This window comes from Ornithorhynchus anatinus, chromosome 7 (assembly GCF_004115215.2).
Source record: "Ornithorhynchus anatinus isolate Pmale09 chromosome 7, mOrnAna1.pri.v4, whole genome shotgun sequence".
In the NCBI taxonomy this organism is placed as follows: domain Eukaryota; kingdom Metazoa; phylum Chordata; class Mammalia; order Monotremata; family Ornithorhynchidae; genus Ornithorhynchus; species Ornithorhynchus anatinus.
Genome location: NC_041734.1, coordinates 25,300,502 through 25,306,501, shown reverse-complemented (window position 1 = coordinate 25,306,501; position 6,000 = coordinate 25,300,502). Strand labels below are relative to the sequence as shown.

The window sequence follows — 6,000 nt, the reverse complement described above, 5'->3', positions numbered from 1 at the left end:
ATAGCGACAATTACTCTCTCCACTTTCGAAGTCTTTTTGAAAGCACATCTTCTCCAAGAGGCCTTCCCTGATTATGTCCTCATTTCTTTTTCCACTCCCTCCTGCATCACCCTGCTTCACCTCCATTCACCCCTCTCTGTCCCACAGCACTTCTGTACATATCCATAATTTATTTATTTATATTAATGTCCATCTCCCCCACCCCTGACTGTGAGTTCATTATGGGCAGGGAATGTGTCTACCAACTCTGTTATATTGTACTCCCCCAAGAGCTTAGAAGTGCTCTGCACAGTCTGGTGATCCCACAACAAGCTGCCTTACTAGTGACTATCTGTGATCCCGTGAACAGTAACAAGGAAGAGAGTAGCAAAGGCACTGATGTGCTCTACTTGATGACAGGTGGTTGTCAGCCTGTGGGGCAAAGCATGGAGAGAGATATAGCCTTCTCTCCCCGCTCTACTCAGCAACGGACCTGGACCAATCAATGACTGCCACGTAGAGCCACAGCCTCAAGGCCAAAGACAGATAAAAATTGGTCGTTCTGAATCACAAGGAAGTGGAAGCACTCAGAGGCAGTAGAGAAGCAGCAAGCAGCACTTAGAAGAAGCAGAGAGGAAGTCTCATTCAAGGGAAAGAATTTGAGAGGGACACAGCACTCGGAAGCAGAGAGGAAGCAGTGTAGGGGAAGTGGCTTGCAGCGTCAGTGGGCTGCGTTGGCAGGAACTTCTCACAACCTTCCGCCGAACGGGCTCCCTTAACCAGCAGACTGTTACTGGATCCCTGGTGGAGTGGAGTGAGTGAGAGTTTGTATATGTTATTCCCCTGCACGTTGGTAAAACTAAGAAGAACCACTCTCCACAGTAACCTTGGTGGTTGGTGGTGTGGTTTGACTCTCTGTCGCTGAGGCTACCCCGCTCCAGGAAAGTAAGTACTAGTTGGCACTAGCCGGGGTGCTTGTGACACACATTGTAAGCTCTCAATAAATACGACCGCTTGATTGATTGATTGAAATAAGAAAATCTTTGATTTGGAATCCAAACAACAGTTACAGCTTTGAACTCTTCTCCGTATGAAGACAGTAGAGATAGAAGGGGAACATCTCTTCATATGTTCCTCACAACTCAATTCCTTAACAAGCTAGAAAACTAAAAGCCTGGGTGAACCCTGAACCCTAGTTTATGTGTGCAGTACAATTCGATGATCCATGTCACTGTGTTTTGGTATTTAATAGAACTTGAAATTTGAACCATTATCAAGACTGCACATGGGATCTCAAATCTAAATCAGGAGATAAGTTTCAAATGGGGTGATTTGCCAGAAAACGTTCTCTGGACTGGGATACAAGCACTTGGCTGCACAGTAAAGGAAGAAAGTCTGCCCACAGTTGTGGAAATAAGCCTCTTGGAAAGAACTGCAGAGCTTTAATTATGATGAACACAGTTGCTCAACACATTTTTCTTCCACCTAGGTGTGTTGGAAATGTATTAGCACAGAGTAAAACTAGAAAACCTTTTGTTTGGAATCCAAACAACAGTTACAGCTTTGAACTCTTCTCCATATATAAACAATAGAGATAGAGGGTGAACATCTCTTCCTATCTTCTTCACATTTCACTCCCTTCGCAAGCTGGAAAGCTAATGGCCCAGATGAAAACTGGACCCCAAGTTAGGTATACACTGCAATTTTACAAGAAGCGTAGATATTGTCTGTCACTGTGTTTCAGTATTATATGAAACTTAACCTCTAACTAGAGTGAATTTGGGCTTTCACCTCTGAATCAGGAGTTAAGTTTTAAATGGCGTGGCTTGCCAGGAAGTGGTCCCTGGTGCTGGGATTCAGGGTCTTAGCTGCATAATAAACTACGTATACAGAATATGTAAGGCTACACAAAGTTATAGAGATAAGCCTCGTGAAATAACTGTGGAGGTTTGACGGGATGGACTGACTTGACACATTATTCTTCCACTTAGATGTGTTGGAAATATATTAATGGATAAAACCTTCTGCTTGGTATCCAGACAACTTTACAGCTTTGAACTCTTCTCCATACAAAAGCAGTAGAAATAGATGATGATCACCTCTTGAAATCTTCCTCACAACTTAGAATGTTAGAAGGCAAATGGTGCTGGAGAAAACTGAAGCCCAATTTAGGTTTACCTCGCAATTTTATGATTACTGTACATACCATCTGTTGCTCTTTGTTATTCTATGAAACTAGAAATTTGAACCTTTATCCAAAGTGCAGTTGGGATCTCACCTCTGAATGAGGAGGTTTCAGATGGTGCAGCTTGCCACAAAGTCGTGTCGGATGATGGGACTGAAGCATTTGGCCGAATAATAGGCAAAGTATACAGAATATGTAAGGCTACACAAAGTTGTGGTTGTAAGTCTCTTGGAAAGAACTGAGGCACAGATAAGTAAAGTCACACAGCAGACAAGTGGCAGAGCCAGGATTAGAACCCATGACCTTCTGACTCTCAAGCCTGTGTTCTGTTTGCTACACTATGTTGCTTCCCAGTAAACGAAGCATACAGAGCACCAGTAATGTTACGCAGAGTTATGGTGATAAGCCTCTAGGAAAGATTTGTAGAAATTCAGATATGATGGACAAATTTGCTCATCACATCGTTCTTCCACCTAGCTGTCCTGTAAATCTATTAATGTAGAGTAAAATAAGAAATATTTTTTGCTTGTAACTTAGCTGTTACAGCTTTGAACTCTTTTTCGTAAGAAGGCAATAAAGATAGAAGTGGAACATCGCTTCAGATGTTCCTCACAACTCTTTAGAGAAGTAAGAAGCTAATGCTTGGATGAAACCTAATCCCCAGGTGAGGTGGTACAGTGCGATTCAATGATCAGTCCATATATCAACTGTCACTGTGTTTTGGTATTATATAAAACTTGTAATTTGAACCGTTATTCAGCGTGCATTTAGTGTCTCCCCTCTGAATTAGGAGATGAGTTTCAAACTCAGTGACTTTTCAAAAAGCCAGTGACGTACTTGGTTGCACAATATGCAAAGTATCCAAAACATGTAAGGCTGCCCAGAGTCACTGGGATCAGCATCTGGGAAAGAATTGTAGTGGTTTAAATATGATGGAAAAGTTGCCCAACACATGATTCTTCCACCTAGGTGTCCTGGAAATGTATCACACTAGAATTAAATGAGAAAACCTGGTATTTGGAATTCAAAGTATGTTGCTTTGAACCCTTCTCCATACGAAGGCATTAAAGACAAAAGGTGAACATCCCTTCAAATCTTCCTCACAATTTGCCTCTCTAGCATGCTAGAGAAGCAGTGTGGCCTATTGGATAGATCATGGACCTGGGAGTCAGAAGGACCTGGGTTCTAATTCTGGCTCTGCCATACATCTGATGTGTGACCTTGAGCAAGTTACTTAACTTCTCTGGGCCTCAGTTCCCTCATCTGTAAAGTGGGGATTGATGCTGTGATTCCCATGTCGGGCAGGGACTGTGTCCAACCTGATAAACTTGTATCTACCCTAGTGCTTAGAAAAGTGCTTGGCACATAGTAAGAGCTTAACAAGTGCCATTATTGTTATTATTATTATTAATGGCCTTGGAGAAAACTGAACCCCAGGTTAGGTGTACAACACAATTCGATTATCAGTTTATCTACTCATTTGTTACTGTTTCAGTATTATATGAAACTTGAAATTTGCACCTTTATCCAGATTGCATTTGGGATCTCACCTCCAAATGAGGAGATAAGTTTCAAATGGTGAGACCTGCCAGAAAGCTGCTTCTGGTGATGAGACTCATAAATCTGACTGCAAACTAAGACACAAAATATCCAGTATACATAAGGCTACACAAAGTTACTGGGATAAGCACCTCGGAAAGAATTCTCGAGGTTTAGATATGTTGGACAAAGCTGCTCAACAGGTTAGAGAAGCAGCGTGGCTCAGTGGAAAGAGCACAGCCTTAGGAGTCAGAGGTCATGGGTTCTAAGCCCAGCTTCGCCACCTGTCAGCTGTGTGACTTTGGGCAAGTCACTTAACTTCTCGGTGCCTCAGTTACCTCATCTGTAAAATGGGGATTAAGACCGCGAGCCTCACGTGGGACAACCTGATTACCCTGTATCAACCCCAGCACTTAGAACAGTGCTCGGCACATAGTAAGCGCTTAACAAATACCAACATTATTATTATCATTATTCTTCCACCTAGGTCTGCTGAAAATGTATCAATCTCACATGCATTTAGAAAGCCTTTTGCTTGGAATTCAAACAGTTGTTCCCCAAAACATTCCTAGATCATTAAACTACGATCCCCAAAGTAACACAGAACAAACAAAAAGTATCTCTGGGTTCCTAAAGTCTCCATTTTCATCAAGATGATGCTAATATCCATTTTCCTTCCACCAGGTAGTCTACCGGTGACATGTTACTATCACAGTTCCATCAATCAATCAATGGTATTTATTGAGCACTTATGGTATGCTGAGCACTCGGGGACAGTACAATACGACATAGTGGGAAAGTTTCCCTTCATTCTTGACCTGTGCCTGGTCCTGATCTTCCTCACCATCACTGAAATCTGACTTTCCCCAAATGACACTGTCTTTTCTGCTGCTCTCTCCAGTTGGGGCCTCATCTTCTCCCACTCCCCAAGATTCACTGGGAAATGGAGATGAGTTGACTACCTCTTCCTTCCCAGTGTTGCTTTCCCACCACCCCACCTCCCCCAACCTTCTCTTTCCCCTCCTCTGAAGCCCGCATCATCTACATCTACCAGGAGTCCCAGTTACTAGTCACGGTCATCTATGGTCCCCCTTCCCCAGGCCTGTCCTCCAATTTAAGCTGATCTATCTTGATCCCTTTCTCGCATTCCGTCTCTCTTTCCCCTTCCCTCCAGTGATCCTTGGGGACTTCAATATCCATGGGGATGTTCCCAGTGACCCTTTCGTCGGCTTTCTCTCGTCCAACTCCACCTCAGCTCACCCACTCGCCGACATGCATACACGCTTGATCTCATCATCTCTAGTCCCTGTACAGTCTCTGCCCTCACCAATTCTGAAATTCCTCTACCTGACCAAAACCTTGTCATCTGCCTTCTCCATCTCTTTCACAGGCTCCTCCAGTGGCCCCCACCCCCTAACTGTGGGAGTCTCTCAAGGTTCAGTTGAGGATCCCCTTAGCTCTCTATCTACAACTTCTGCCTTGGAAAACCCATTCGCTCCCACGGCTTCAACTACCATCTTAAAGGGGATGATTCTCAGATCTACCTCTCCAGCCCTGACCCCTGTTCTTCTCTGCAAACTCACACTTTCTACTGCCTTCAGGGCATCCCTTCCTGGATGTCAGGCTGACACCTCCAACATGACATGTGCAAAACAGAATTCCTCATCTCCCCATCCATCTTCCCTGTCCTCCCCACAGCTGGGAGCTGCTGGGTCCTCACCTCCTAGAGGAACCTTGCGTTAGTCATTAGGCTCTAGTAGTCAGCTGCCACAGCTTCGGACATTCTTTCTCAAACCTCCTAGCCCCCTGCCCCTCACTTTATGCCCTTAGTCCCCACCCTCTGGTCCCCCCACACCTGACCCCCTTGCCACATGCCGGCCCCACCCGGCTCACTCATATCCAACCCCTCCCCACACCTAGTGCCTTCCCCACCCCATTATTACTATTGTGTTTATTGAGCGCTTACTGGATGCAAAACACTTTACTAAGCACTTGGAAGAGTACAATATGACATAAAACACATTCCCTGCCCACAACGATCTTACATCCCTGTTACCCTGTCCCAGCACCACCCCTTACGCCCCTCCCCCTCACCAGCCCCCCACCAGCTCACTCCTAGTGAACTCTTTCCTGCCCCTCACGATGTCCCACAGCCTCTGCCGACCTTGGCCTGTGAGACCTTGCCCCCTCCTACCTCACGTTGCTACTCTTCTATTCCAACCCAGCCGGCACACTTCGCTTCTCTAATGCCAACCTAGTCACTGTTCCTCAATCTCATCTTCCTCACCATCGACCAC

General features: G+C 45.0%; 1 protein-coding gene across 1 annotated transcript in view; it reads left to right on the top strand.

The window, feature by feature from the left end:
* The first annotated feature begins 848 nt into the window (after positions 1-848).
* Positions 849-6,000, top strand: part of PIKFYVE (phosphoinositide kinase, FYVE-type zinc finger containing) — a 154,418-nt gene continuing 149,266 nt past the window's right edge. The window contains exon 1 of the mRNA XM_029068330.2: positions 849-924. The gene's annotated coding sequence lies outside the window, so the exon portion shown is untranslated. The remainder of the gene's footprint in view (positions 925-6,000) is intronic.